This window comes from Protopterus annectens, chromosome 9.part0, assembly GCF_019279795.1.
Source record: "Protopterus annectens isolate FY-2018-M chromosome 9.part0, PAN1.0, whole genome shotgun sequence".
Lineage (NCBI taxonomy): Eukaryota > Metazoa > Chordata > Ceratodontiformes > Protopteridae > Protopterus > Protopterus annectens.
Genome location: NC_056743.1, coordinates 172290384 through 172318285, shown reverse-complemented (window position 1 = coordinate 172318285; position 27902 = coordinate 172290384). Strand labels below are relative to the sequence as shown.

Genomic DNA, 27902 nt, shown 5'->3' with positions numbered 1-27902 from the left:
TTAATTAAGTAATAAATAAATAATAATAGTAATTAATAAGTAATAAATTGAAATGTGTTTACTGTGGCATTTTTTTGTTTACCTTTATCCAAGTTTGATGCCATTGGGGTATACAGGAGGTGGATGTCTTTTTGGGAGGTAATGGATAGGGATCAGGAAGCATGTCAACCGTGTACATTAAAATACATAATTGTGGCCATTTACTATTTCACTTTTATTCCAATCTGCCACTAAAGGATTGTGTAAAAGGTGGGTTTCTTTTATTTTAGTAAGTAGGGAGGGAGACTCTATTCCACAGATGATTGATGTATCCTCATTAGTATTTTCCTTTTCAATTTTTTGGGAAATACTATTTTTTTTGGCTTTAAACATAAGGCCATGAGTACAGCTCATTTATTCTTTGAAAGAAAATTATGTCCTTCCTTAGTCATGATTTGTGTTAGGCATCAGTGGATGAAAATGCTGGAAAATGTCTCTAAAAGCATCTTGAAAGAATGAAGGAAAAGCTGAGGAGTAAGACAAGGCATGGAAACACAGTAAAGCAGTCCTACAGATGGTGTGTGGCACTGTGGTGTGGTGTGGGAGGGTGACAAGACAAGCATGAATTAGCACCTACAGCTAAACTTAGTATGCAGTTTTAGAGACTCCACATATGCATTAAAGGTCTGTATGAAATTTCATGATCATATATGCTAACAGGAATCAAAGGAAACACAGACAGGACAATTGAGTCTGGCAACCATTTGTGCCATGCCAGTACCCACCCACGGACTGAACCTCCCCACTCAAGTACGTCTAGGCCAAATAAGTCAGGGTAGGGTTAATTTGTGAATACCCATCGAGTTCCCATTTGAAGGAAGATAATGTATCCTTCATTGACTTGCAGTGGGAGTCTCTTTCCAGAAGTGGGGGATATGCTGTGTAATGAACCTATCTCTCCACCTTGTATTTATCTCCTACTGAAACTTTAAATCTATTGTTCTGGTAATTTTGGAAGCATGCTATTTGTGGAGATACAAGCGATTCTACATCAGTGAGTCATTTAATAGCTTGGAAGGCAAGGAATAGGTCTCCCCTCCAGAGTCTATAAGGCACTTAATAAAGGGATAGTGCTAGCAATCTTTTCTGCAAGCTAATGGATTTTATTCCTGATCTGGAGGTGGAGGGGATGCTGTATAATGAACCCATCTTTGTTTTATTTACATGTAGCTAAAGAGTTTAAAATCTCTTGTTCTGGTATTTGTGTAAGCATTAAATTTGTGGAGCTACAAGATCTCTTGGATCTTTGGAACCCTAATTGATTGGAAAGAAACACATGAATCCTCCTTACAAGTCCGTAAGATAGTATGAATTTTATGTTTGAGGCAGAAGATCGACGGCTAATCAAATCTTTTAACTGTTGATTACCTCGCGTGGTCGATTGGCTTTCCTTTCAAACATCCGCCAGCATACAGCTCAACCTCTCACCACAAGCAATTTGGAGAAAGGCACAAAATAGGGGCATATTTTAAACATTGCTCTTATAAACTTAGAAGTTTGTTAAATAACAGGTTTTGTGTTGTGCATTTTCAGAGGGATATAAAGTCTGAAACTCAAATGTCTGTCTTTATTTAGTAAATTTAGTCCCAGTTGATTTGCCGGAAAGCCACACATTTTAAAAGGAATGGACCAAAAATTCGAGGCGAAAATTTGGACAGTTGAGAGGTATGCGCCGACAGGAGGTGGTGTATTCGCAGTAGTATCATACTCCTCAACTGTGCAAATTTTTGCAGAATGTCTGGATTTTTGCCTCGTGTTTTTGGTCTGTTCCTCATTTGGGGCTGTCTGGCAAATCGACGAGGATCGAAGTCAGTAAATAATTACATACATGTGAGTTCCAGACTTTTTATCCTTCAGAAAACGCATGCTAATTCAAATTCTGTTATTCTGGCAACTCTCTAAATTTATAAGCACAATACTTAAAGTCTGCCCCTATTTTTGGACCGTTGTTCTCCTATAGCTTAAGGCTTTGTCCGGATCTCTTGCACTAAAGAGGTTGAGCGGTATAAGTCTCTTATCGTACATTTCTGCAGTAATGTATGTATGGATCATGCCAACAAGTTTTCTTTGATTAAAATACAAAGTTGCTATGTTAGAAGCATAGTGAAATTTACATACTGAAATGTTATACTAACAGTCATTCTTTCGACAAAGCACCGCCCCTTAACACAAAAATGCATCCGATTTGCCTACAGTTCTACTTCCACTTCCGGGATAATCTGCAGTTTTTCCGTTGCTTCTGGAGTGGTTCTTTCTTTTTTAATTGAGTCACCATGTGGAGCGGAGCTTGGTACGTTGGTTGTTGTTTATACGTATGTGAATAGTTTGTAGTATTTGTATGAAATTGCTTTCCAAAGTGGCGAATGTGTGTCTATTTTTGACGAATGATCCTTATCAGGATTTAGCAGTGTAGTTGACCTAAATTGGTAAGTTTAGTTAGGCAAACGTGGTAGCTTGTTCTCCAGTGGGTGTTTGTTGGGAGTTGTCCTTGTCGGCTTAGCTCTTAGTTTATCTCGTTGTGGGTATGAATAGCAAGTGTTTCACTTGTGAATGCAGTACTGCACGCGCAATGTTTCTACTAAGAATTTTAGTCGATATGTATATCAAACAACTTTCAATCATAGTTTTTTTTAAAATGGCTGTAAAGTTAAAAAGTTTTTCACTTTTGCCCATGTGTTATATATGAGCAGTATTGATCCACGTTCAGGAGTTGAAAGGTTGGGACATGGAGGTAAATCGAAGATGCTTGTTATCTTAGCTATAAAGACTTCTTGGACGGGTCTAAAAGATAAGTTAAATGCACGTGTTGAACGGGTAAGCTATCATTGTAAAACATCCTTGTAAAACACATTCCAAAGACATGCACCTGGAGCATTTCTCCCCGGGCCTCCGCTGAAAACAGGACCTGTGGAACCTAGTCGGACTTTCCCGGTCAACAAATGATAGATAAAAAAAAATCCTCTGGCGAAAGGCAGATATTTAGTCTTGGTAGTTACCGCCTCCTTCCGTTTAATTAAGTCAAGTGGTTAGTAAGAAGTGTGTGGTGTGGCGGGGAATAACCACGCTTATGAGATACTCATTTCTAAACGCAGGTTTGCTTTTCAAGTTTCTGTACATCAATTGCGTACTACACTTTATACAAATCGCAATTTAAGTCACGGCCCGGGTGCCACGTGGCTATTTTGCGGACAGGCAGCCTACGATTACCTACAGTTACAAGCTGTCGTTAGTGTTAACGGAAGTTAATGTAGTGTGTCGTTGGTAGCATGTGTAGGCCTAGCAGACGTACAAACGATCGGCAATAATATCAGCTGTGCAACACCTAGAAGCCAAATAGTTTCTCGGTCACAACTCTCGATTTCTTAAGTGCAGTTTCTAGTTGGACATTTAATAGAATCACAGTGTAATGGTGATTCTGCTGCCACTTGTGGCCATGACAGTAGTGGGTTTTAAGCATTAAAATGATAACGTGTTACCTAGGCTTGGATGCTTCTAGTTTAAGGCTACTTATAGTATTTAGTTACAGCCCCGGTTCTGGTATATGTTCTTAAAATTCCTTTTTAAGAGTATGAAATCGCTATACTGGTTAGAAATATTTCCTTTACTAATGTAATATATTATGGAAGAATATGGGCGATATTGTAGTGTACTGTCTCACCAAATGCGCAGTAGCCAGCGGCGCCCCAACCCTCCTCCTCGGGTGGTTGATGTCTTGCTGTACTGGCGAAATTGAAGTGTATTAACCCACCACCGAGTTCGCGCAGGTATGGGTGTGCCCGCCGTGATTGCCATGCGGAAGAACGGGGTTAACAGCAAAATAAGTTTGTGTGTGAGGAATGTGCCGTGATTGACAAGCAGTGCTAATGTAAACGGTACATTATACAATTAAAAACAGCATTTAATAAGCACAAACACGTGCTAATGACATTCGAGCAATCAGTCCCTTTCCATTAAAATAATGTTTGTGTGAATGGTCTTATTTGTAGTGGACAGTTTAACTGTAATCTTACTGTGCATTTTATTCATGGCTGTTGTATAAACTATACAAGTTACTGGTTTGGCCGTAGTCATGGAAGAGAAGGTTCCGTAGATTCTTCTATCTACACAGTAAACAAATGGAAAATAGCTTGTGACCCCAGCAACTGTGGTTAAAAATTGAAAACTGTGTATTAGCTCTGCTGCACTTCAATCATCTGAAGTGAGAATACTTTGGTTCAACCAGTATTGGCAGCAGTTAGACTGCTACTGAAGTATTTTGGTTCTGTCACATTTTGTGCCGTGCCCTTTAATAAACTTCTTTAATAAAGCAGTTATTCTCACAGCATACCATGATTTCATTTGTATATCTTGGATTATTTGCAGTTCCGTATTTGAGCAATAATACAGCCATCGTTCGTTAAAAAATATTCCTGACTTTTTGGCAAACTGTTTAAATTGCATTTTCTAAACGTACTGAAAACATCAGATGACAGATTAGAAGTTGCTTTAACAACTGCTTCAGGGATGACAGCTGTGTGAGCATTAGAGCTGTTGCCCTGATGATGGAAAAGTACCTTATTTTGTTTCAGTTCAGTCAACAAACTTAATTCCTTTACTTGGCTGTTTTTTAAACCTTCCCATCCCTTTCCTATGCCACTTTAACATTGCGACAGTGGCACTCTCTCTAATGGACATAGGTAACCTGTAAGTGGTTAATCTCCCAGCCCCATGCTTACACTTACCAAGGGTGTCAACTTGTCAGATGACATCAATCACACAATTAACTTGTTTTGCATATCACATATATTATCTTGTGTTATGGTGGCATCTTTCAATCAAATGGTGGGTGGTGCAGTCAAAATGTTCGCATGGGGTGTTTGGGCGGGGCTTGCTACTTCACATCTGGTGGGTTAATACTTCATAAGTACACTGGCAAAATTGAATAACCAAAAATGAAGTGTTTTCCTCGGCATGAATATTTATTTTGAGTAATCAGTTATATTTAACTAATTTCTACTCTGTTTAAAGAATCCTTAAGTGCATTGCTTAGTTATTTCAGCATAACAAATGCTGGAATACAGCCACCAAATTGACTAACTACATGTAATCCTAGACCGCCGTATATCAACTGTACAAGAGATCCCAGTAAATATAAACTATTACTTTTTCCACTTGCTTTTGCAGGGGGCAAGCTCCCTGCACCCCCTTGAGGGCGCTGCACACCCCCCTATTTGAATATACCAATTCCAAGAACAGACTACAAAGTGGGTGCAGGGGGGCTTGCCCCCTGCGAAAGCAAAGGGGAAGTAATTGTTTATATTCACTGGGATTACTTGTATAGCATTAGTTGTAGTACTTTATATCAAGCAAGAGAAAGTCCTTGCGCAGCAGCATTACAAACAAATAACTTATCACGGGAATGTATAGTCGTAATATACATGGTGTGCCAACCTTGCTTTATTTTCTTACCACTTCCTAGGTTTTAGGCTTGTCCGTCACCCTGGCCATGCCCACTCCTGCACGAAACTGCCAGTGAGCCTGTACACTAGTGTCGCCATATGGGCAGCAGCATTACAAACAACTAAATTATCTCTGGAATATATAGTTGGGTTTATATACATGGCATGCCAGTCGTGCCTCATTTCCTTACCACTTCTAGGTTTTTAGGCTTGTCTGTCGCCCTGGCCAGTTCACTCCTGCACAAAACTGCCGGTCAGCCAGTACACTACAGTATCACCATATGATCCTTTTGTGGCGGATTAACCTAGATGCTGCCCTGTCATTTCCCCTGATTAGCGATATCTGTAGCAGTGTGTTGTAAGCGGGTGCAGCCAGCGAACTCTAGGCCCTTGGTGGATTTAGAACATTTAGTAGTGGAACTCTTAAGGTCAGTTGGATGGGGGGCCCTCTCGGCTTGTGAGTTAAGGTGATTATTTATTTTTTTTTTGTTTACATGATGTTCACTGATCATTGTTGCAAACATTTGCAGCTTCTGCCAGATGTCTGTTTCTTGTGTTGTCTCAATCTTCCTTGGCTGTCTGAGTGGGTAGCATGCTTATTATTTGCTGGATTTTCTGGCAGTTTTCCTGTCATATACTTTCTTTCTTTTTTTAGGTTAAAAGATGCTAGGTCCCACTTTATTCCATTTGAACAATTTGTAAGTTGGCCACAAGATGAGCCTGTGCATCCAACTAAGTGGAAATTGTGAGTATTTTTAGAAGTCTCAAATTGAGCTTTACTAAAAGGATGTAATTACTCTTTGTTCAGTGCAGCATTATGCAGGATTGCATATCCATTAAATATCCCTGGTGATTTTTTGTAGGCGTGTGGCAGAAATTTGTAGTAAAACTCATGATTGTGTAGGCATTTATTGAACGTTTCTTTCATAATTGTATCCTAGTACCTCTCGTGGTCAGATTGTGGTCTGAATGTCAAATGGCAGTGATGTCATATGCAAATGATGCATGCTTGACATGCAGACTCATCAGTAACATTCATGCATTGGTTGTCTGTTGACATAAGGAAGTGATCCCTGCCATATCTCTCAACTGTTTAGCTCTATTCATGCATTGGTTGTCTATTGACATATGGAAGTGACCCCTGCCATCTCTCAACTGTTTAGCTCGAGATCTGGGCAAAGCCTAAAATCTTGGGGGGGGGGGCTCAAATGGGTTTATGGGGTAAGTTTTAAGTATTGCTTTTATAAGCTTAATTAGCATAACTTTTTTACGTCTGCATGCATGTTCTGAAGAAAGAAATGGGCGCCACTATTTCTGAATTATTCTAGGTTAGAATTATGAATATTTATTCCATGGTAAAAATACAGAATTTATTAACAGTATAAAATTAAGCGTGTTGGATAACGCTGGCAAGTTATTCCTTGGTTTGCAATATTTGCTTAACATTATGGAAGCACTTTTTTTTTCCTTTTGGCGATGCAGTGAACAGGAATGTGTAATATTGCAACAATGACATCCACAAGTTCTAAGGTGCTACACTTTTTACCAGTCATATTTCAGAACTACACAGCTTTCGTGCTGAATAGGAATCTCACTATTAACCAGTAACACGTGTGGAGTATTGCTTTCCAGTTTTTCTTTTTCCAGATTCTACTGGAAACGCATACACACTCTGAAGCCCTACTGTCATTGGCTAACCTGATGGCGGGCTGCAAGATGTCTGCCAGGTTACAAGATGTCTGCCTTATTTGATTGGGTTACGAAGTTCCTGTTGCTGCTAAGGCTGTTTGGTATTGCTTGAGTTTGCTGCTGTATGTCATCATGCAAGAGCTGGCAGTGTACACAATTTTGCATACCAGATACTTGTTCATGAGGATGGTTGTCGCCATTAAATATTCATGCGCATTGTGGGCAGGCATTGCATGTATTCATCTGCAAGGGGTACTCTGATGCAATTGTGCACGTTCTTTCAATTGTACAAATGATCTACACTACTATTCACTTTTCATGGTATGTGTTGCTTGCTGTCAATGTTATCTGCAAATGTTTGGATAACATTTGAGATGACTTTCCTTGTGTTGGCAAATCATGTTCCTTGTATGTCTGAGTGGGCAGTTTTATTGGGTGTTCATATAGCTAGTTTTGTGTGGAATTTTTCCATGATGGATTTGTCTTCGGCTTTGCACTTTCTTCCCTTTAAGATTACGCTGAAGTTACCAACTTGCAGTCAGAAGTGGAGTTGCTCATGCGAGATGCAAAAAACTCTTTCATAGAAGTCACCAGATGTTTTGCGAGTCTTCTGATACTTGATAGGTGATGGTATGAATGGCTGAAATACCTCTCTGTGGTTTAAGTGGGGATGGTGATTGTTTTTAGTATCAATAGTTACTGAACAAGACATTGCAGTTGTGGGAAAAGACTTGCTTTTGGCTAAGCAGTTGCTAGTAGATTTGGTGCTTATCAGTACGTGCAGTTGGAACTTGTCTGTAAGTCTCTGGAATGTACATATTTCTTTGGCCTTTTAGGCAAGGCTTGAAAATGAGCCCCTGGTGGGAAGGTGGTAGCGGTTAATATTGCAGGGGTAATGTCACTGCCTGTTTTTCCAGCAGGTTAAGTGGCAGGTGCGGACTGTAAATACAGGGGCAGGGAGGGGGTGTCAGACTAGTCTGTCATGTTGGGCGTTTCAGACTAACTGGTTGCTTTTGTGAGGATCTTCCAGGTAGTGGTCATGCAGGAGTATCGCTTAACAGCTGAGGAGGATAGGCAGTGACCCTAGTAAGTCAGCAACAGCTGTGGAATAGAGGATTAAGTGTGTGATATAATCATTAGCACAGATACTGTTGCTTAGATTGCTGTGAGACTTTCTTTTATTAATGCTTTGCTTTGTTGTCTCCATTGCCTTCACATTCTTCTGTAACCATAGCTGGTTTAGTTCATATTACTCTCTAATATTTGCTTCACGTAGGTGTGGAGTAAACTCATATGTGAAATTGTAACACTGGCATGCTGATAGTTTTAGTTCAGGGTGGTGGCTAAAGGTTCTTTAAGGTTGTATTGTGGGATAGGTACATGGGAGAAACGAGTATTTGCTCTTATTTGGTCTGTATAGCATTATCATGGACATGAGTTCTACTGTGCTTTTTCAGATTTTAAAGGGTTAGATGCAGGTTTGACAATTCACTCCTGCCAGTTTAAATTTGCAGCATGCTAATGGCATAACCAGTCTGCTCACGGTTTCATTTGAGATGCTTTTAATTGTTTTTAGTAGTTGGCAGTTGATGGCACTTGTATTCTCTGTCTTGACAGAGCAAAACACTTTTTCAGGTTGTTGGGGTGTCTCCTACTGTGCCTTCCAAACCTGTTTCCAGCAAGATGTTTTTTTTTCCTCTGGTGTTGGCCAAACCTTCCTTGGATGTCTGAGCACCTTTCTCTTGTCTGCTGTTCAACTTGGCTGGTATTGTGATTACCTTTGGTCTTTTGTTTAGGTTAAAGATGACCGACCCCCCCCCCCCCCCCCAATGATTCTAGTTGAAGGTCAGACTTTATGGTTTTGGCTGGTTGTAAACATTAAAGATTTCAGTATATGTCAGCTGTTACTGTCCAGATCTTTGCCCCATTTTGGTCATTCCTTCAACCCACCAGTTTGCCAGAAAGAGTCACTAAATGATTTGAGATTCAGTTGCACTTTCTTTGGAGAATGCATGCCAACACATGTAATATTGTAGCTCTTAAGTTTTATAAGAGCAAGATTTAAAATATGCCCATTTTGGAGCCTCTCCCTGCATAGGCTTTGTCTATATTTCTTTTACTAAGGTAGTTTCAGCCAGCTGGAAATGTGTGTTTATTTTAGAAGTAAAGCTGTTTGTCTAAAACTGTGCTTTTCTTTTAAAGAAACTACTGCTCAGTATGTTACATATTCCAATCTCATTAGCAGTTGAAGTGGGACATGCTGCTTCTCTGGGTACTAATGTTTTAATTGTGCATGAATAAAGAAATGCTAGTTGTAGAATGTTGCTCACTGTGATGAATGGTTTCCAAAACATTTGCAGTTTCCACCAGAAGGGATTTTCTCTTGTGTTGGCCAAACCTTCCTTGGATGTCTGAGTGAGCAACTTTTTGTGATTGTGGTATGGACTATCCATTTTATTTTCATATCTGTGAGAATCAAGTTTGCAGCATGTCCAGACGTTTAATCTGTTAAATTGAAAAAATTGGACTGAATTGGTGCATGTTCTTTTGTTAAATGTGTTGTGCTCACTACACTATTACAGTCCAGTGCTAAAAATCGTAATGGGTCTCGTGTCCTTCCTCTGAGTGAGAGGCGAGTTTTTCTTGTTAGAGCAAGTAGTCTTGAAACTTTGCCCTGTACACCTCAACTGCACTTAACAACTGTATCGTGTCACAGCTCTGCTGTGTCTTGGGCCTATGTGTTCACAGATTTCCAGAGTCTGTTATTGCACACATTGTCCAGTATTTAAGTTCATCGCAAAATGAGTGAACTAAATCCACTAGTGCTGCCGTAACCTAAGAAAGGTGGTGTGTTTACTGTAATTTTTGTAGCCACTACTGAAGTGTGGTCAGATTTCAGGAGTTACCTGCTGTGTCCATTCTTGGCCTTCATTGCCTTTGCTGACTGGGCTACTCTTGATGGTACATTGGCAAGTTAAGGCATAGTGCGCAATTCTGTTGCGTTGTAGCTTCACTATTTCCTTTGGTTTCCACTGATTAGTTTCATTTTAAAAAGTTCTGCATCAGCCCATTTTGTTCTGTATCACATTGCTGCCTTTTTGTGCTAATGTCTGGGTTGCCATAGTAGCAGATCAGCCTGGGGAAGCTAGGATAATCTGGCTTGTGGTACCGTTGGCAAGAAACTGTTAATGTATACAGTATAATAGAAGAACACTGGCATTTCCAGAGCAATTATGTTTTTCTTTTTGTGGAGTGAGACTAAGTTTCACTGTTAAAAATGTGAAGCACTTTTCAGACACTAATAGATCTATTTTATCACTATCGAGAGAGCAGTACATTTGCTCATAGCTCTGCAAACGTGATGCATCTAGCATACTGAATACTGTGCTTTAGCAGCTGGCTAAAGTGGGAGTTGTGCATGTCACTGGGATCTAACTTTAAGTGCTCCCGTGTCTGGTAAATGCCTTTTGGATGTGCCAGGCTTTCCTGTTGAGAGCTGTGAACCCCCTTTTGTTGGATGTAATTTCGAGGACTCAGTTGGTGTTGACAGGATGCAGGTTTGTATACTCTAAGGCTGATATGGCCTGCAGACCTTTTGAAGTTGTCTAGGAGGTAATACTTGTTTGCTATTCAGTTGTCTACAATGTAAGGTTTTCCTGTTAATTACATTGTCTACAATGTAAGTTTTTCATGTTGATTACAATATTAAGTTTTCATTGATTTGCACCTTGAGTGAAGTGAGTAAGCAAAAGGGGAGGTGTTATCCTTTACAGTGGGGTTAATTTTTATAAGCAAGGCATTAGTCACAGTGGATGATAAAGGACATGTTCCTGTCTTGGAATGTACAGCAGTCTAGCTCTGCCAAGGTTACTTTAAAAAAAAGCACACTATGAACAAGATGTCTGTAGTTGTAGCACTGCATAGTTTGACCTACCTGCTCCAAAAGGACAGCATACTGTGTAGTGTTAAATAATATAGTTCTTTTTCCAGAAAAAACCTCAATGGGAGTGTTTTGCTGTTTTCTGGGTTGTCAACCCGTATTTTGAAAAAATTAAGGAAAAACTGGGTGGGACATTAGAAATTACCCATACTGTTTATCAGATACTTTTGATAGTTGCAGAAATTTCAGTGATTTAAAACGTAGCTGCTTGGTTGCTGTAGCTTAAGTGCCCACAATCCATTGTAGTACTGGGGTGAAAATAAGATGCTGAACTTACCCAACCAAGCCCCCCCCCCAGTGCTTCTTTCTGGTCATAATTTTTTTTATGCTGACTGCTGTTGCGGGCCCTTTTGTAAGAGTAGCCAGTTTACTTTGGTGCTTGGAGTGACCTGTCCCATTTGGCATTGCTTGTCTGTGGTCACTTAATTACACTACTCCTAGTGAGAGTAATTGGGATAATGCCACAGATTTGAGGACAAATGCATTGTCCTGTGGTAAATGGCTTCCCACCCATGTCAGGTTGTCTGGATGTGGAGCCAAGATGGTAATTAGTGACCAGGATATGAAGTGCTGCATGTTGGCCTTCATGGAAGGGGCACGAGAGCTGGAAAGACTGGTTTCTACAATGTAGATATCGGTTAGCTTGTAAAGTTGGAACTGTGCCATGAGTATACAGTTGACGGTTGCTGCTAGAATTTGCATTGCAGGGGGGGAGGCTCACTTTGTTTGGAATGTTGCTTACTGTGATGAATTATTTCCAAAACATTTGCAGTTTCCACCAGAAGGGATTTCTTCTCTTGTGTTGGCCAAACCTTCCTTGGATGTCTGAGTGAGCAACCTTCTCAATGTTTGCTATAGATAATCTGGATGTGTCTGCTAAATTTGTTGGGATTACCTTTTTTTTTTTCTTTTTCTTTAGGTTAAAAATGCCAGTCCTTTTTGATTCTAGTTGAAAGATTTATCTTGTAAAAGTGAGTGGCATCTTAACTGGTTGTTCAAAAGGAGTTTACCTCTGGCAAGCTAGAAGTGGTGAGTGTCTTCAAAGTAAACCTGAAACTGAAGTTAATCAAGCTGGCGTATTTGGTCAATCACTGAAACTATTCAAACGGACATTTCTAGGCTCACTTGTTTTAGTTTATAGCTGAATTATACACACGCTCTTATACTTGGCGTTGAAGTTTTGCTCACTGTGATGACTGTTTTCCAAAACATTTGCAGTTTCCACCAGAAGAGATTTTCTCTTGTGTTGGCTAAACCTTCCTTGGATGTCTGAGTGAGCAGACTTGATTACCAGCCTTTTAGTACTTGAAATTCTAAGATAATGTAGTATTCATGAGCTGTTGCTGTCGAAATAACATGTTAATAATAATAAAAAAAACTAGAAATTGTAAGTTTTTTTTAAATTGAACCTGAGAGGTGTGTACAGCAGCTTGACTTTCCTTTTTTCCTTGTACAGTGTAAAGTTCCCAATTCAGTTGCTTGTTAAATGAACTTGCCAGCCATTTGCCTAATATTTTCTTTAGTTAAATCGGTCCACTTTTTGTCAACTGTAACTTTGCATGTTGAGTAGTTCGAAGTTTGTATTTGCCAGCAGAGATTACTTAATGGGGGTGGTGACTAGGTTCTGCCATTTGACTGACACAGAAGAGGTCTGCATCATTTGTCATTGGGCAAGCTTTGTGTACACACTACATAAAGGGATGTTGCAATAGTCAGTGTGGCGAGAGTAAATCCTGCGCAATCAATGGCAAATCTTTTGGTTGATCAGAAATGTTTGATGGTAGCCAGGTCTGACAGTGGAGCCATGTTTCTTTAAAGGTAAACTGTTTCAGACAAATCACAAAGATGGTTTCCATCCAGAAGGATGGAGATATGACATGGGCCGGCAAGATTGGTTATCCTGGCACCGAGCAGCTTGGGTGGTAGGTTGAAGTGCTGTAGCCCAGTTGACACTAGAGAACTCTGCTGTTTGGGGGGGGGGGGGGCAGAACTAATTGAGATTGTAAAAGTGAGCAGATCTTACTGGCTAAAGATGCACCATTTCTCCTGAGGTTGTCTCTCTAGGGGGGATTTTAATTTGGGGTACTTAACTATGTAGGGTAATGAGAATTCACCTGGGTGGTGAGTAGCCTTTGAAAATGCGCTGGCTGTGTGTGTAGCACAACTGCAAACGTCTCATTGAACAAATGGCACTAAAGGTTGGCTCTGGAGGGTCCCCCCCCCAATTGCCACTGGAATGTAGCTCTAATCCTTCCTAGTGTAGAATCCCTTTAGAGGAGCCATAACTGCAGGAGTACCAGCAGCAAATGCAAAGTAACATGTTGCACAGGAACACTGCACTTTAAAAGCACAAACCTAAAGCTGTAGCGCAGTAGCAGTTAAGTGCGCAACAGTCAAGGGTCATCTGCCAGAGGGTCCTAGAATGTGGTGAAGGTGCCAAGCAGATGGGAGCTCAAAATACCGGTCTGAGTAGAAAGTGGTGGTCTGAGGGCAGTTCATTGAGAAGGGTCAATACACTAAAGTAAAACACTCAAGCTACTGTAGTAGGTGGAACATTCACTATGGCTGATACGAAGTAACATCACTGATCTCTTGGTGCAAGGTAGTTGAAGGGCAGTTTTCTTGCTATGTTGAGTTCTAAAACTTGCCTGGAATGGGATCCATTTATTTTATTGCCATAGGTTCATAGGTTGGTACTAGGCTGTCTTGCCCGAAAGCACTTATAAACCTAGCCAGAATGTGTTGGCTTTCGCCGCCCCCATAGATTAGTTCCCTGTGCCTCTGTCCAGCAGAGCCACTGAAGTGATTCCCGAGGTAAACTGTTTCCCATCCACTCGTCAAGGTTTCTTTTGAAGAGTGTTAGCAAGGAGCTCTGTCTAATGTCAATTGGGGTCTTGTTCAAAGCATGGGAAGTCTCTGGGACAGGAATCTATCCCTCCAGCACATCCTGTTGTGTTGAGGTTTAGATCCCTAGAGCATGTGGCTTGAGGTGTTAAGGTTTTCTTTAGGTGGAGCATGCCCATCAGTTCTGGGTTAGACATTGCCCTGTATGTCGGGCAGAGATCACCTGTGAGTAGGCGGTATGCAACAGAGTACAACTGGAGTTTCTTCAGTCGAGCTGCATAGGGCATCTGTTTGAGGCCAGTGATCCTCTTGGTGAGGTACTTCTGTGGTCTTTCTAGCTGTTGCAGGTGTCTTGTAAGGTACATCCCAAATGGGGCATTGTACTCTGATAGGTCTGAGTGATGAGTAGAGGGGCGCAATGACTTGTGTGGATACGAACCCTTTTGTGATTAGGTGGGCCACATAGGATTTTCTAATGCAAATGGAATCTAGTTGTGCTTATGTCAGCATCTTGCTGAGAGGACAGGCTTCCACCTTTGAACATAAAAGTAGTGGAAGCTCCTTACTTTTACAAGGAAAAGTCAGTCTGAGATGGGTAGGTGGTATTTGGACAAAGGCCAGGAACACCCAAGCAAGGTTTGAAGACATGAGTCCATTATTGCTAATGGTAATAGTCCATTAAACTGTGACCTACAGCAAGACCTTTGGTTGGGTGATCAGTCATGGTTACTGTCACTGAGATCTGGGTCAGAATGGCAATTGGTTAGCATGCAAAGCTTCATGCTGATATATTTACGCATTAAGGGTGTTGTGGCAACATCATTGTATGGAAGTAAAAACTGCACTGGTACTGACAAGACTAATTACTGCTCCAGATTAAACTGGAGTGGCAGTTGTATCTTCAAGCAGATAGCAAACTTAAAACAAGTCTATTTAATGTGACAGTTACAACCCCGCAAACAGCTTATTCAGCTGTGACCAGACAAGTAATTGAGTTTAAGTTGATCCAGTAAGTTGGTAGTCAAATCAGCAAATCACCAAAAAGTTCATTGTTAGTCGTTGCACAAGTATAATGGCCTGTCTGCAAATATAGACTTCAGAGGACCTGGACTAACTTGCTTTAGTAACGGAAGCCTATTTTACAGGTCATGGTTTTTAGCAGTAAGAATGTCTGCTCGCCATTCCCGAGCAATGTCATTAATACCAGGAATCTCTTCTTTGGGCTGTGCATTCACTTCAGTTTATTGGTCATTCATATCAGAATAGCAAACTGCTTCTAAAATGTAGAACAAGTGTACTTTGGCTTGTCTTTGGACCTTGTCATATGTACTGCCTTAAATGCCTTTCATTATGGTAGTTTTGGTGCTGGTATGGTTGTAGTCTTTTTTGACAAATTGCCCGATTATAGCAGCACTGCATTTTTTACTAAAGCAAGGGTGCTACTAGTTACAGATGACAAACCTCTCTTGCTCAATAGCATTCAAAATGCCCTTCCTGAAGTACTTCACTTTTGGTTTGCTTCCGAGTTGAGCCTTTTTTTCTTATTGCTTTGATCCCACATGAATATGGGGTTTAGTGTGTAGGATCCAAAAGTTTGAAACCCGCCTGTGGCTATTTAAAACGTGTCTCTACATTGTAGTATTGCAGACTAGTTGGGTGTACTGTTCTCTGAATTGTGTAACAAGCGGCTGAAAGGGGTGGTGGGTCAGTCTACTTGACTGGAACGAGCTAGAAATTCGCTGGCTAGTATACAACTTTAGTGCTGCTCAGGCACTGCTTTATCTTTATGTACATGTTGAAGTAAAAATGTACACACATGGTGCTCACTGTGATGAATATATTCCAAAAACATTTGCAGTTTCCACCAGAAGGGGTTTTCTCTTGTGTTGGCCAAACCTTCCTTGGATGTCTGAGTGAGCAGCTTTGCTATTGCTTGTTTTGGTCTGATAAGTGGATTTGTACGGTCACCGGATTAATTTCAGTGTTTTGTTCTTCTCCCTTAAGGTAAAGATGCAGAAGTCTACCCAGTTGTAGTCTAAAATGTTGCCATCTCTGGCTAATTCCTAGGACATGCAGGACTGTCTACCTCTTTGAGAATGGTAAGTATTTTGCACCATGAACCTAGTGCTGGAGCTGTGCATTCTACTTAAAGCAATGCAAGTAACTCCTAAGCCAACTTTTTGGGTCCTGCTTTGAACTGGGCCTATTCAATTGTCGACAAGCAAGACTTATTTTAATAGAATTTGGGATGAGTTAGAATTGCCAGACACCACTCGTGTAAGAAAGCATTAAGGCCTGTGGGCTTACCATCCCTCCCCCAACACGCAGTGTCAAATTTGTGGGCTTTTCCCATCTAATTCACCTTTTAAAGCTGAGGGCGCAGCATTAACTTATCCCTGAGGTATTTTTGTGTGGTATGGGGTAGTTGCTAGATACTAGCTGCCTTGGAATTAAAGGAAAACGTGCTATCTTACGTAGACACTACTCCTGAAGCAGCTACAGACAGAGAGATGGAAGTCCCAGTCTTGCGCCCCCCCCAAGAGTAGCAGCATTGACTGTAGCTGATGTGGTGAGCCACTTGTTGGAGGTTCCCTTTACTGGAAGGGAAGCCTGTTCAGACTAAAATTGCACAACTCTGAATATCAGTATTTTAAAGTCTGTTCCTCTTGAAGTATAAAATAATGTAATCTAAGAGGGGGAGGGTGTGACTTACGTTTGTTGCTGTCATGCATTGCAGTGATAGAGGTAATATTGGAGCAGTTAATTTTGTGGAAATGCATCCTTATGCAAATAGTTTTTCTACATCAGGATGAGTGGAAGAGGGCCTGTTGCTACTTAAAGGGGCTTTACATTGACTGCCTTAAAATTCAGTTAATCTGCTTTATTTCCAAGATTTATAGCTATTGGCCCTTCTGACAGTTTCTCTTTTTCCTTGAGAGTTGCATTCAGATTACAGAAGCTGTGCAAGATGCTTGTATCATTGCTGCAATTCTGACTGCTTGGAAGTTAAGTACCTTAATTCCCTGGCCATTGACTGTTCTGGGTACCAGAAAAGCAAAACAAAATCCAAGATCCTTTAAGTGTGGTAGTCCTTGATCACTGTACTGAGCAACTATAATGAAATAAAATCACCAAGATGCAGTGGGTTGGGGGGCAGTCATTCAAGATGACTAGTTTGACTGTCAGTAACTGTGGATGGCTGGACACTTGATTTTCCAGAGTCACAAGATCTTGGCTTAATGAGTTTGCTAGACACACAAGTGCCCCTCGGGGGTGGGGGGGTTATGGCCACAGCCCCCTGGAATAGCTTGGCATCTTGTGGTCCAACTGCACCTGGCTGCTGTCCTCAGTCTGTATCATGTTGGGGGGAACTGCATTGGCCTTCTCTGAAATGTGAAATCTAAAATTCCAGTGTAAGGTAGAATTCCTAAAGGTGGCATGACTGCTTGGAAAGGCTTGGTTGCAGTGCAGGCTTGGTTGCAGTGCAGGCATGTGGAAGAAATTGTCAGCATGGAATCTTTTATTTGGTTTTGCTGTTAACTACATGATTGGTGGTACAGAAAATAATTTTCCATGAGCTGTTACTCACTGTTTTCCATACCATTTGCAGCTTCCACCAGAAGGGCTTTTCTCTGATGGTTAAACCTTCCTTGGATGTCTGAGTGAGAACCATCTATGCACAGTGCAAACGTTTGTATCCTGATTACTCAACTTTATATACCCCCGAAGATGCTGTAAACTCACTTTATTCTAGTGCAGTCAGATTCACCTTTACGTTGAACCAAAAAGGTGGGTATCTTTAGAAGTAAATTTAAAATGAGAGATGTTTGCTTATAAAGATGTAGTGAAACATTTTATTATTGAAAATGATTCCAGACAAATAAATGTCGTGTGGGGTCTTGCTCACTGTGATGAATGGTTTCCAAAACATTTGCAGTTTCCACCAGAAGGGATTTTTCTCGTGTTGGTCAAACCTTCCTTGGATGTCTAAGTGAGCAGTGTTCTTACTGGATTCTGTTAGCCAGATGTGTACTTTAATTTACCTGTGGGCTTATTCCTAAGAGTAAGTGAAGGTTTCACCTATGTTCTTGTTGGATAGGGGCAGTTGGTGCTGATCATAAATTTGTGCTGTAATGCAGACTGTATTCCCTTTGCCTGTAAGGGAACAGGGGTATAACATGGCTAGACTTGTAAAGGCCCTAGGGCCACTAGCCTAGTAACATGATCACTTTACAGTAATACACAAAACAGTTGTAGCTGAACGATCAGGAAACATGCCTTTCCTGTGCTAGAAATTAGTGTTGCTTAGGTGAGCGACTAATAAAAATGGTGCTGCTGTGTGAAGTCCATGTCCTTAAATCTTGAGCCAACCCCTACCCTGTGCCCAGTCTCCCAGGGCCATGCAGCAAGTTCAAGGTCTTCTGAATTGGTTATAGATGTCTGCATTAGCTTGATGTTACTGTCAGCCAAACTACTGGGTGGCTTCCTGTCTGTAGTAATAGCAGTCCTGCACCCACTGGCTGCTGTGATGGGCTTTGGCATGCCTACAACTGTAAATTTTTTTTTATCCAGTAATCTAAGCTGATCTGTGATAGGCAACTGTGGGTGTTCTGTACCTTTGCCAGCAAAACTTCACTGTGTGGGTAGACAAGCTACCCAGATTACCTTAAAGCTCAATGACTTGTTCATAACTGCATGGTTTCATGCACTAAGGAAGCAAGCGATCTCCCCTTATTCCATGTCAGTCTCTTACTTTAGACACTTAGCTTGACTGTCACTGGTCATCTCACACAATCCATCTGCCTGTTTGCCCTGTTTCCTGTTGCCTTCTTGTCTGTCCCAGGTCTTCACTGGATTGTTTTCTGCTTTTCTGCTCTCTAGCCCGGACCTGTACTTTGCTCTATGCATCTTGCTTTCAGCTTCTTTAGCATTCTTCTGTCCTGTACTGCTATTTTATTTTCAGTTTGGTTACCGGGTAAGTCCACTGGGCCAAGAAGTGCCCATTTTCAGTGGAGGCCCGGGGAGAAAAGCTCCATGAACAGTACAATACAATATAGGCTACAAAAATGGAAATACAGGTTGCAGAGTGAAATGCAATACATACATTCGAGAGATGCAGAGTGTAAAGTACATTGAGACAGTTTAACACTTGACGACAGATTTTTTTTTTAACTATTTAAATGCTCTGTCAGTCTGCTAGTTCTGGATCTTAAGAAATGAGAACAAGCAGAGTATAATGGAGTAGGGGTAAGGGGAGCTTAGTTGGGAGTTGGTGAAAGCAGGAGCATTTCCATTTGAAAGACAGGAAGAAAATTGAGTTTTGAAGGATTCAGTGTTGGGTATAGTCCTAAGTGAAGTAGGCAGAGTTACCTAGAGAAAAGGAGTAAAAGCTGGCCAGCGGGTCGTTTGGGTTTAAGAATGGAGATTAGGTTTTGGTGTTTGGATCTCACGTGATCTGTTAGGGATGTATGGAGGAAGGATGTCCTTTAAGGCTGGGCATTTATCAGGGGAGAATATTAGTTTGTGAGCGGTAGTTAGTTGTAGGTAGTCTAGGTGGTTAGGGAGTTCTAACCAGTTCAGAGGGTGAAGGCTGAGGCAGTGGTGCGTTGATGTTTTGGATTTGGTGGCAAATTTAGAGAATCTTATTATAGCAAGCTTCGAGCTTAGAGGTGTTGGTAACAGACACATTGATAGAAGAGGGGCTCCATATAGAAGGGGAGGTAGGTGGTTGCCAGGGTATGCCTAGTGGAGTTTGAAAGAAAGTGGTTGTTCCTATATAGCATACCTAGCTTTTGGTGGGTTTTCCTAATGTTTTGTATGTGAAGATCAAATTTGAGGTGTTCGTTAATGGTGATGCCAAGGAGTTTTGCAGAGGGGACTACTTCAATGGCAGTGTTTGGCTTAGAACATTGAAAGCGTTTTTGTCCAAAGAGGAACCTTGGGGAGAAAAATTAGTATTTTGGATTTATTGGAGTTGAGAGAGGTGGTTTTGGTGCATCCAGTTCTCTGTAGTGGTAAAGGCTGATTGGGCTTTGGTCAGTAGTTCAGGAAAGTTTGGGGCAGAGCAGACCAAGGTAGAGTAATCAGCATATTGGATGACTGTGGTGTCAGGGATGAAGGTGTGAAGGTTTTATAAAGATGTTGAAAAGCATGGGTCCAAGGATGGATCCCCGAGGAATGCCAGTAGGTGTAGGCAAAAAGGAAGATAAGGAGTTCTTCATTTGACTGCTTGAGATCTATCAGATGGGTAACTGGAGAACCAGGATAGAGTATTTGGTGAGAGATTGAGATTAGCCAGATGATGGTGTGGGAGAGATGGCTTTTGAAAGATCTAGCAGAACTGTGGATACGAGTCCAGAGTCTTGTGCTTGATGACCGTTTCTAGGAAGGATAGGGCAGTTATGGTACTGTGGCCGGGGCAGAAGTTGTGCTGGGGTGGGTGTTGGGAGATGATTTTGAATTAGGGTAAAAGTTGATGGTGGACACTTTTCTAGAATTTTAGATATTGGAGAGAGTAGGGCGAAAGTTATAAATAGTGGTGTTTTTGCCTCCTTTGTGAAGAGGTAGAATGTAGGCTGACCGCCAAAGTTTTGGTACGTATGACTCATTTTAAGGATCTATTAATCAGAATACTAATTGGGAGGAGCGATACCTTTAGCTGCATGTTTGAGGAAGGAAGAAGGAATGTTATCAGGGGCTTTAGAGCATGGCTTTAGCTTGGAGAGAAGCTTTTTTATAAGTGGTGGAAATGGGTTTGAGATGGAAATTGAGAGGATTGTTTTGGTTGTTGGGTGAAGTGAAAAAGGGAGTTAGGTGGGGTTGTTAGGGAATGTTTTGGTTAGCTTGGCTATGGCTTCAGTAAAGAAGGTATTGAAGTGGGAGCTCAGTTCATTATCTGATAGATTAGGGTCAGGGCGAGGGTTGTTTTGAGATCCAGGATGAAGGGAATTGACTGCCAGAATTATTTGGGTTTTTTGTTTATTGGGCTTTTTGTCTCTGGCAATTTTTTTTTTTACTTGGTTGTGGAGTTAGTTATATAGGAGTAAGGTAGAGGACAGTTTATTTTTCTGGTAGAGCTTCCAGGATTTGTCCGACGCATAATTTTAGTTTTTTTTGGTCAGCCATGGTGCGGAATTAGTTTTGATACACTTATTTCTTAGGGGGGCTAGGAAGTTAAGAGTATCTAGGAAGATGGAGTTAAAATACTCGACTTGCATTGTCAAGTGGGAGGGTATTTAGAGGTTGCAAGTTAATTTGTTTAAAGACTTTGAAGTTGCTGAGGTTACGAGTTTGAATGTAGATATGTTGGTGTTGCATGGAGCTACTTGATCGATGGATGAAGGCAGGGAGATGGTCACTGAAGGTGTCAGGGATAGTGTCACAGTGATTTTGGTTGGATAAGAGACTAGAATCCAATCTAAGATGGACCCTGGGGGTGATTTTTGTTGGGGCGAGTAGTTGGAAGAGATTACTTGGGTGAAGTTTAGAAGGTTAATGGAAAGTGAGGGGGATGGTGTGATTTTATTCCAGTCAATATTGACATAGCCTAGAATATAGGTTTCATATTTTGAGTTGAGGCCCAGTATAGAATATCTTCAAGGGTGGAGAGATTGTTGCCTGGGGAGATGTATAAGGAAATGAAGCAGATATTGTTTAATCTGAGAAGGCTAGCTGTGATTTCGGAATTTTTGAAATTAGGGGTAGGGATTTGAAGAGGAATTAGAGAGAAGATTGGAGTAAATTAGAGCAGAGCCTCTGCCTTTTTTGTTCAATTGGTCACTTCTGAGGATGTAGTAACCAGGAGGTAATATTTCAGAGTCAGTGATATGGGGTTGTAGCAGTTTCCGAGATGGCTAGGATGTCTGGTTGATTGTGATTAATCCAGGCTTGCACATGGTGACATTTACAGAGTGTTAAGGGGGGGGGGGAGTAGGAGGAGGAGTAAGGGTGGGGAATGTTTTGTTGTAGGTGAGGAAGAGGGTGGAGGGATGGAGTAGTTTGTGCTAAGGTGAGGGCCAGGGTTAGGATGATTGACTCCCGATAGGCTAGGACATTGCAGGTGATGAGTTTTGGTCTGAGGTTTGTATAGTGGATATTTGTTGGGGTTTAGCAGAATATTCAAAGTGAGTTTTAGTTGAGGTAGAGAATAGTTTGGGATGAAAAAGATGTAATAGTTGGGTGGAATAAGGGAGGAGGATATGGGAGTGAAAGTGAGAGTTGGAGAGGTTGTAGTTGGGGGTTAGGGATAGTTTGAGTAGGAGGGAGGAATAGAGGAGCTTTATAGGAGTACGAAGTAGCAAGATACAGAGATTAGTAAGATGAGAATGGAGCTGGGGAGTTGAATAGTTAAGGGGAAGTTGGAAGGGCATGTTAGGGTAGGGTAGGGTAATGTACAGTGAAGAGGAGAATAAAGTGGTATGCTAGTTGAGGAGGGAAAGGTTTAGAAGTGAATGGAGAGAGTTGGATATTGAAGCCAAGAATAAGTGTATAGGGGTATTGGAAAAATGTAGTGGGAGGATTATTAGTGGGAGGGGAAGAGGTGGAGTGTTCTTTATTACAACTCCCCCTCTAATTGGAAGAGGACTGTGATTGGATAGGTTGGGTAGGTGGAGTGAGTTGGGTAGGTGGAGTGAGTTGGGTACAAGTGTAGGTGTGCTGGAGGGCAGGTGGAAATTGGGGGTAGGGGAGCGGAGTGAGCCTGCAGGGCAAATGGAGTGGGAAGTGCCACAGAGGAGTTCACCCAGGGAGAACAATCAGGAGCATTAAGCTAAGGTAAAAATAGGTGAGGTTACACAAAGCCTTGGTTACACAAAGCCTTGATAGTATTTGGAATAAACAGAGGATAGGCTTTGAGGAATTTAGGAAGAAAGGGAGATGGGATTGTAGGCTCTTGCAGGATATGGGAATCTGAGAGCCTGTAAGCTAAACTAAGAACCAGAATAGAGGTCTAGTGGAAACTGTTGGCCTCTAGTAGACAAAAGGCTAAATAGAAGTGGTAATGTCTAGTGAAGGAATGCAGGGCAGTAGGTTTACTATTCTGTTACTACCCGTGACACTGCCAGTTGGCTGCAACCACCCCTACCAGATTCTTGAAACTGTTAAGCTGTTCCACTACTTGTTTCCCATTTCCTTCTGCTGATGTATTCACATTACCGCTTCTACTGTTACCTGTTGTATTGTTTCATCATTTGTGCCTTGAGTTTTATTCCATTCCATTTTCCTTTCCTTTTTTTGTCTTTTTATGTAAAACTGTAATGCTATCGCATATAGCAACTTTTTTCATTTGCTAATTGGTCTATTACCAGGATGAACAGCTGTGGGCTCAGAATCGAATCCTGATGCACATCCAGTCTTAGTGAGGGGCTCCCAGTGAGAATGAACATATTTCTGGGATTTCGAACCACTGTATGACTGGCTAAATTTGCTTTCTTGGGACTTTTTTTCTCCTAGGAATGCAGTGTTCAGACCCTCTTCCTCATTTCTAACTTAAATTTCTTTGTGCAAAGTCAGTTGTGCTGCATCCTGATCCGAATACCAACTACTGACTTTCCATCGTGTTTCATTTGCCTTGTTTGAACTTTTACAAAGCTGTAGGAGTTTTGGCACCTCTGTACTGCCCACAGTTATGAATGTTTCCTTTCTTGAATACTGGTACTAGTATAGTTATTCTCCAGTCATCTGGGATGTCTTTCTCTCCATGCTGCTATGAGTAGCCTTTGGAGCAGTTTCTCCCCCTTCATCTCTCTGCTGTGACCTCTAAGTGTGTGGCTTAATCTTCCCAAGTGCTAGTACTAAGGTAGGCTAGCTCCTCTCCATATTCTTTCTGGGGCAGCAAAAGTTTGTGGGCTTCTTCATTCAGAAGGTGCTTGAAGTACTTCCACCTGCCTTTGTCCTGTGGTTTGGTGAGTAGGTTGTTGCGACACTTTTTTTGGTGCTGTCCAGTGTCTTTCCAGAAGCTGGCAGTGCTTCTGCCTTGTTTGCTATTGCAACTCCTCCGTTGTCCTGTTCTTGCACTTTTGATTTCCTGATAGAGTTCTGCACCACCAGTTTTCCTTGTGTATGTTTCCATAACTCTTAATAACATCTCTTCTGTAGCCCTTGCATGTGCTGTTTAGTGGCACTGCCGTTCAACTCCTCTTTTCCTCCTGGGGTGTTGGAACTCTGAGTAATTCTTTGAACTGTCGTGCTTTCTCTCCAGTAGACTGCTAGTTGAGACCAGATTGAAGACCTAGAAGCATTCTGTGACCACTGTCACAACCAGTGGCTTATGCTGTTTCGCTGGATGACTGCAGTTGTTGGTTCTATCCCAGTATTGAATAACTTTACAATTTATGCTAACTGGATTTTGGTGACTGCTGCAGTTAAAACTTCTTGAAGCTTGGTAGGTTAATTCCACCGTTCCTCTGTCTGGCCAGAGTTTGAGCTGTTCTCTACCCCCCCCCCCCAAATGCTCATGCCTTCGTTTAAAGGTGTGTGGTGTTGCATGAGTGAACGTTGGAGGGTTGCTCCTGTTGTGAATAGAACAGGTATGCACAGGGAGTGTAGTTTATATGTACTGCATGATGCACAGGGAGTGTAGTTTATATGTATGGTTGTTGTGTTTTTTAAACTTTATACAGTCACTGACTGTTCATGTTGAGTCTTGGGGGGTGACCCTACGAGAATGAGAGTCAGTTTATAAGACTGATAGTGTGCTGGCTAGGCCTGGCAACCAAACATGTAATGTTTCAGAGTTCAGACTGACTCCCACTATAGCCAGTTTTAAAAACCTTCATTTTTATATTTTTCTGTAATGGGTCTTCTAGTAAATTGTTTGCTTTAATAGTTGGTTTGACCATCGTGCACCATCCAGTCAGGGCTCCTTTCCTAAAAGGAGTAGGGATGCCTTGAACATTCCAGTTTTTGATTAAACAAGGGTGAGCCAGACTAATCATTTTCTCATCCTATAAGACTCAGTTTAACACAAGCCGCAAAGTGGGTTCATTTTTCATAAAACTGTCGAGTGATTACTACAAATGACAAGTTGATGCATTGTATGCCTAGGAGAGAGCTTTTGAGTACAAAAGTCCTAGGTGTATAGTGGCAATAGTAAAACGGGTCACCAAGGAAGTAGAACGTGTCCTGCCTGTTTAAGAATAATACTTTGTGGTCTCTTTTCGTTCTATGCTCTCTTCTGTTCACTTCTATTTTGCTCTTTAGTGGGAATGCTTTTCTTCCCCAGAACATCAGGCTGTGTTCCCACACAGTTAATAGAACACATTCCTTGGGGGCTCTGTTATGGCAACACTATTGAATATTTGCTTACTTGTTACAAGCCAACATCAGAGCTGTATAGAAAGCTTGGAAGAGTATACAAGGGCACGTGTCCCACTGTTGAGTTGGGAACCTTGACCTAGCAGGTTGCCACTGCAGAGGTTGACCACTATGCAAGGGTGTAATGGAACCAATGAGGGGCAGGTTATGTGGGGGGACAGATTTGGGTATTTCATCTTGTTGGGGTTAGATGTTCATGTTCCCCATTTTGTTGCCTCAATGGGCAGTAATTTAAATGTAGGGGGGGGGCACATTTTGAGCTCTAGACAAGTTTGTCGTATCCTGGTAGAAGGGAAGGTGGCCCTTGCCATACAGCCTTCGGAATAAATTACCATTTGGGACTGTCTTTTTATTCTAAAGAGAGAATGGTGCATTTGTTTAAAATGTCCCTTGATATGGAAGTTCAGTTGTACAATTGTCTACTAATCAAATGTACATGTTGGCTTTCATTCATGCCCAAACTGATATATATGCATGAATTGTGGCTGCCTAGCTAGTACATGTCAAGTGGCTAAACACTTGTGAAAATGTATCGGCTTGATGGGGGTCAGTACTCTTTCAGCTAGCTTCTTTTCCCAGTTTGAGCAATTGATGTCTGTGCTGCACTGTAAAGTGCTTCCTAACATAATCTGTAAAACTTGTGCAACTGTCTTGTTCCAGTGTGTATTTAAAAGGTATCTGACTTACTCCCACACACTTCTCATGAATGCAGTCTAAGGATCGTGGCCTTTTCTACTGAATGTGACCCATGAGGTTTGAGTTGGTGGTGTTGGCTATATTTAGTCGGAACAGTGGGTAGAGGGAACGCCCAGATATGCACTCCATTTGACATGTTGCATCCATGTTCTGGTTACTGACAAAGAAGGTGTTACCAGAACTCTCGTGTAACATGCATGAGGTGTTTTAAATTGATATACTGTATAGTCAGGCTTTCTGGTTTGCATTTTTTCAAAGTAGCAACTGTTCAGCGGGGAGTTGCTACATACCATTTGGGAAAGGTTTATCTGCGTCTGCTGAAACTTTGTGGGCTAATGCAGTTTTTCCAGTTTGTCATTTCAACTGATGTGAATAGTAAGAGTTCAGTTTTTGGCAATTTAGGAAAATTAAGCATTGCTGTTGTAAGAAGCTGTAAATTAACTTTATTTTTTGACTTTATTTTACAGCGAGTGGTCTGCAGTTGAATCTATTCTTTAAAGAAAGCCGAAGTGATATTGCTTTACCATCATGACCTGCTGCAGTGTAGTCAGTAAATTTTTAAATTGGCTACTCTATTCAACAATGTCTGCCGCATGAATTTAAATGCAGATCTGGCACAGTTTTGACTGCATTTGCTAACAAATACCTTGTTAAAGCTGATCTGAAATAAGTGGCATTCCTTTGCGAAGTGTGCAAATATTAAATAAAAATAAAATGGAAATTAGGTTCACAATACAGACGTTTCAAGTGATCAGATCTTTTAAAAGTGGTCTAGTAGACTTTGGCAAACTGTTTTTCTCCTTTCCTGTGGTGTGCATGCTAAGATGTACAGGGCTGGGCAGATTTGAGGCATGAACTTGTGATTTTAAAATGGAACTGAAACGTGGTATTTTTTCCATTAATTTGGCCTGTAAATTTAGGTGTACTGCACTGCACATTTGGCTGAACATTTGTGCTCGTGTCTTATGAATCCCAGTATCCCATTTTATATGGGATGCAATGTTGACATTTTGGGCATGTTTTCCTGTAGGGTTAAATAACTCTTGCCAATTCATTGCTGTCTACAGAAATTGATGCATTTCTTTCCCATACTGGAGGCTTCTACCATTTTGATTGGTAGACATCTGAGTAAGTGGGGGGGGGGGGGTCACTGGAAAAGCTTACAGATAAATTGTATTTACTGGTACTGAGTGTCCCATGGAGATGTATAACTATTGTCCAGTTTCTTCTGTGTAGAAATTAATGCACTTGATTATTTTTTTTTGTCATTAAAATCACTTGGTGTGGGGCTGAAACTGCAGTCAGCACTAAGTTCTGTATATAATTTTCAAGAACTATTTAGACATGGAAACAGATTTTAAATAACAGCAACTTTGTCCAGTGGATAACTCTTAAGGTGGGTTTCCTTGGTCTCCCCCCTCACACTTTCCTGTACTGCTGAGGAATGTTTTGATATCATGCACATTTTGAGAACAATCTTAACGGCACTTGTAATCCTTTTGTATTACTTTAAAAATAAGTTAAGCCTTTGGCTTGTAGACTTTGCAGTATTTTTAGTTGCTGATTGAAAGTTTGTCATGGTTCATAATGGTAACAGATTTAAAGTACATGGCTTGGCTCTCACCTTGAGGGGCAGTAATGGCTAGACTTTCTGAGGTGGAAGTTGTGAAGTCTTAAACATCAAGAAGGCTGTTCTCTCCAACATTGTGCAGGTGCTGTGAATAGTGGTCTCTCATAATGCCCATCACCCAAGGAGAAGTGTCCATGGTCACGGTCCTTCAGTCAGACTGATCTTGGTAGACCTGGTCAAATTGGTGACTATGAAGTGTGGTGAACCTCGCTGGGTAAGATGTATGAAGCTCATTCTGTTGAATTGGTCATGTCCACTGAAGAACACTCTATGTACACTTGGCTAAAGGAATTGGAGAGTGCAGTAGCCATCA

At 41.3% G+C, this 27902-nt stretch overlaps 1 long non-coding RNA gene and 5 other non-coding genes across 13 annotated transcripts; all 6 read left to right on the top strand.

The window, feature by feature from the left end:
* The first annotated feature begins 2269 nt into the window (after positions 1-2269).
* Positions 2270-26694, top strand: LOC122811114. 8 transcript variants are annotated; one of them, XR_006366207.1, is made up of 6 exons: positions 2309-2329; positions 6133-6222; positions 12026-12135; positions 15955-16049; positions 17561-17739; positions 26427-26694. It is a non-coding gene; the product is annotated as an uncharacterized LOC122811114 (long non-coding RNA). The 8 variants fall into 8 exon arrangements; XR_006366205.1 differs by lacking the exon at positions 2309-2329 and adding an exon at positions 2341-2465; XR_006366206.1 differs by lacking the exon at positions 2309-2329 and adding an exon at positions 3056-3131.
* LOC122812461 lies at positions 9493-9585 on the top strand. The gene has a single exon (XR_006366448.1). It is a non-coding gene; the product is annotated as a small nucleolar RNA SNORD14 (small nucleolar RNA).
* On the top strand, positions 11845-11939 carry LOC122812463. Its single transcript, XR_006366450.1, has one exon. It is a non-coding gene; the product is annotated as a small nucleolar RNA SNORD14 (small nucleolar RNA).
* LOC122812460 lies at positions 12291-12383 on the top strand. The gene has a single exon (XR_006366447.1). It is a non-coding gene; the product is annotated as a small nucleolar RNA SNORD14 (small nucleolar RNA).
* On the top strand, positions 15774-15867 carry LOC122812462. The gene has a single exon (XR_006366449.1). It is a non-coding gene; the product is annotated as a small nucleolar RNA SNORD14 (small nucleolar RNA).
* On the top strand, positions 17854-17945 carry LOC122812464. The gene has a single exon (XR_006366451.1). It is a non-coding gene; the product is annotated as a small nucleolar RNA SNORD14 (small nucleolar RNA).
* Positions 26695-27902: the final 1208 nt, after the last annotated feature.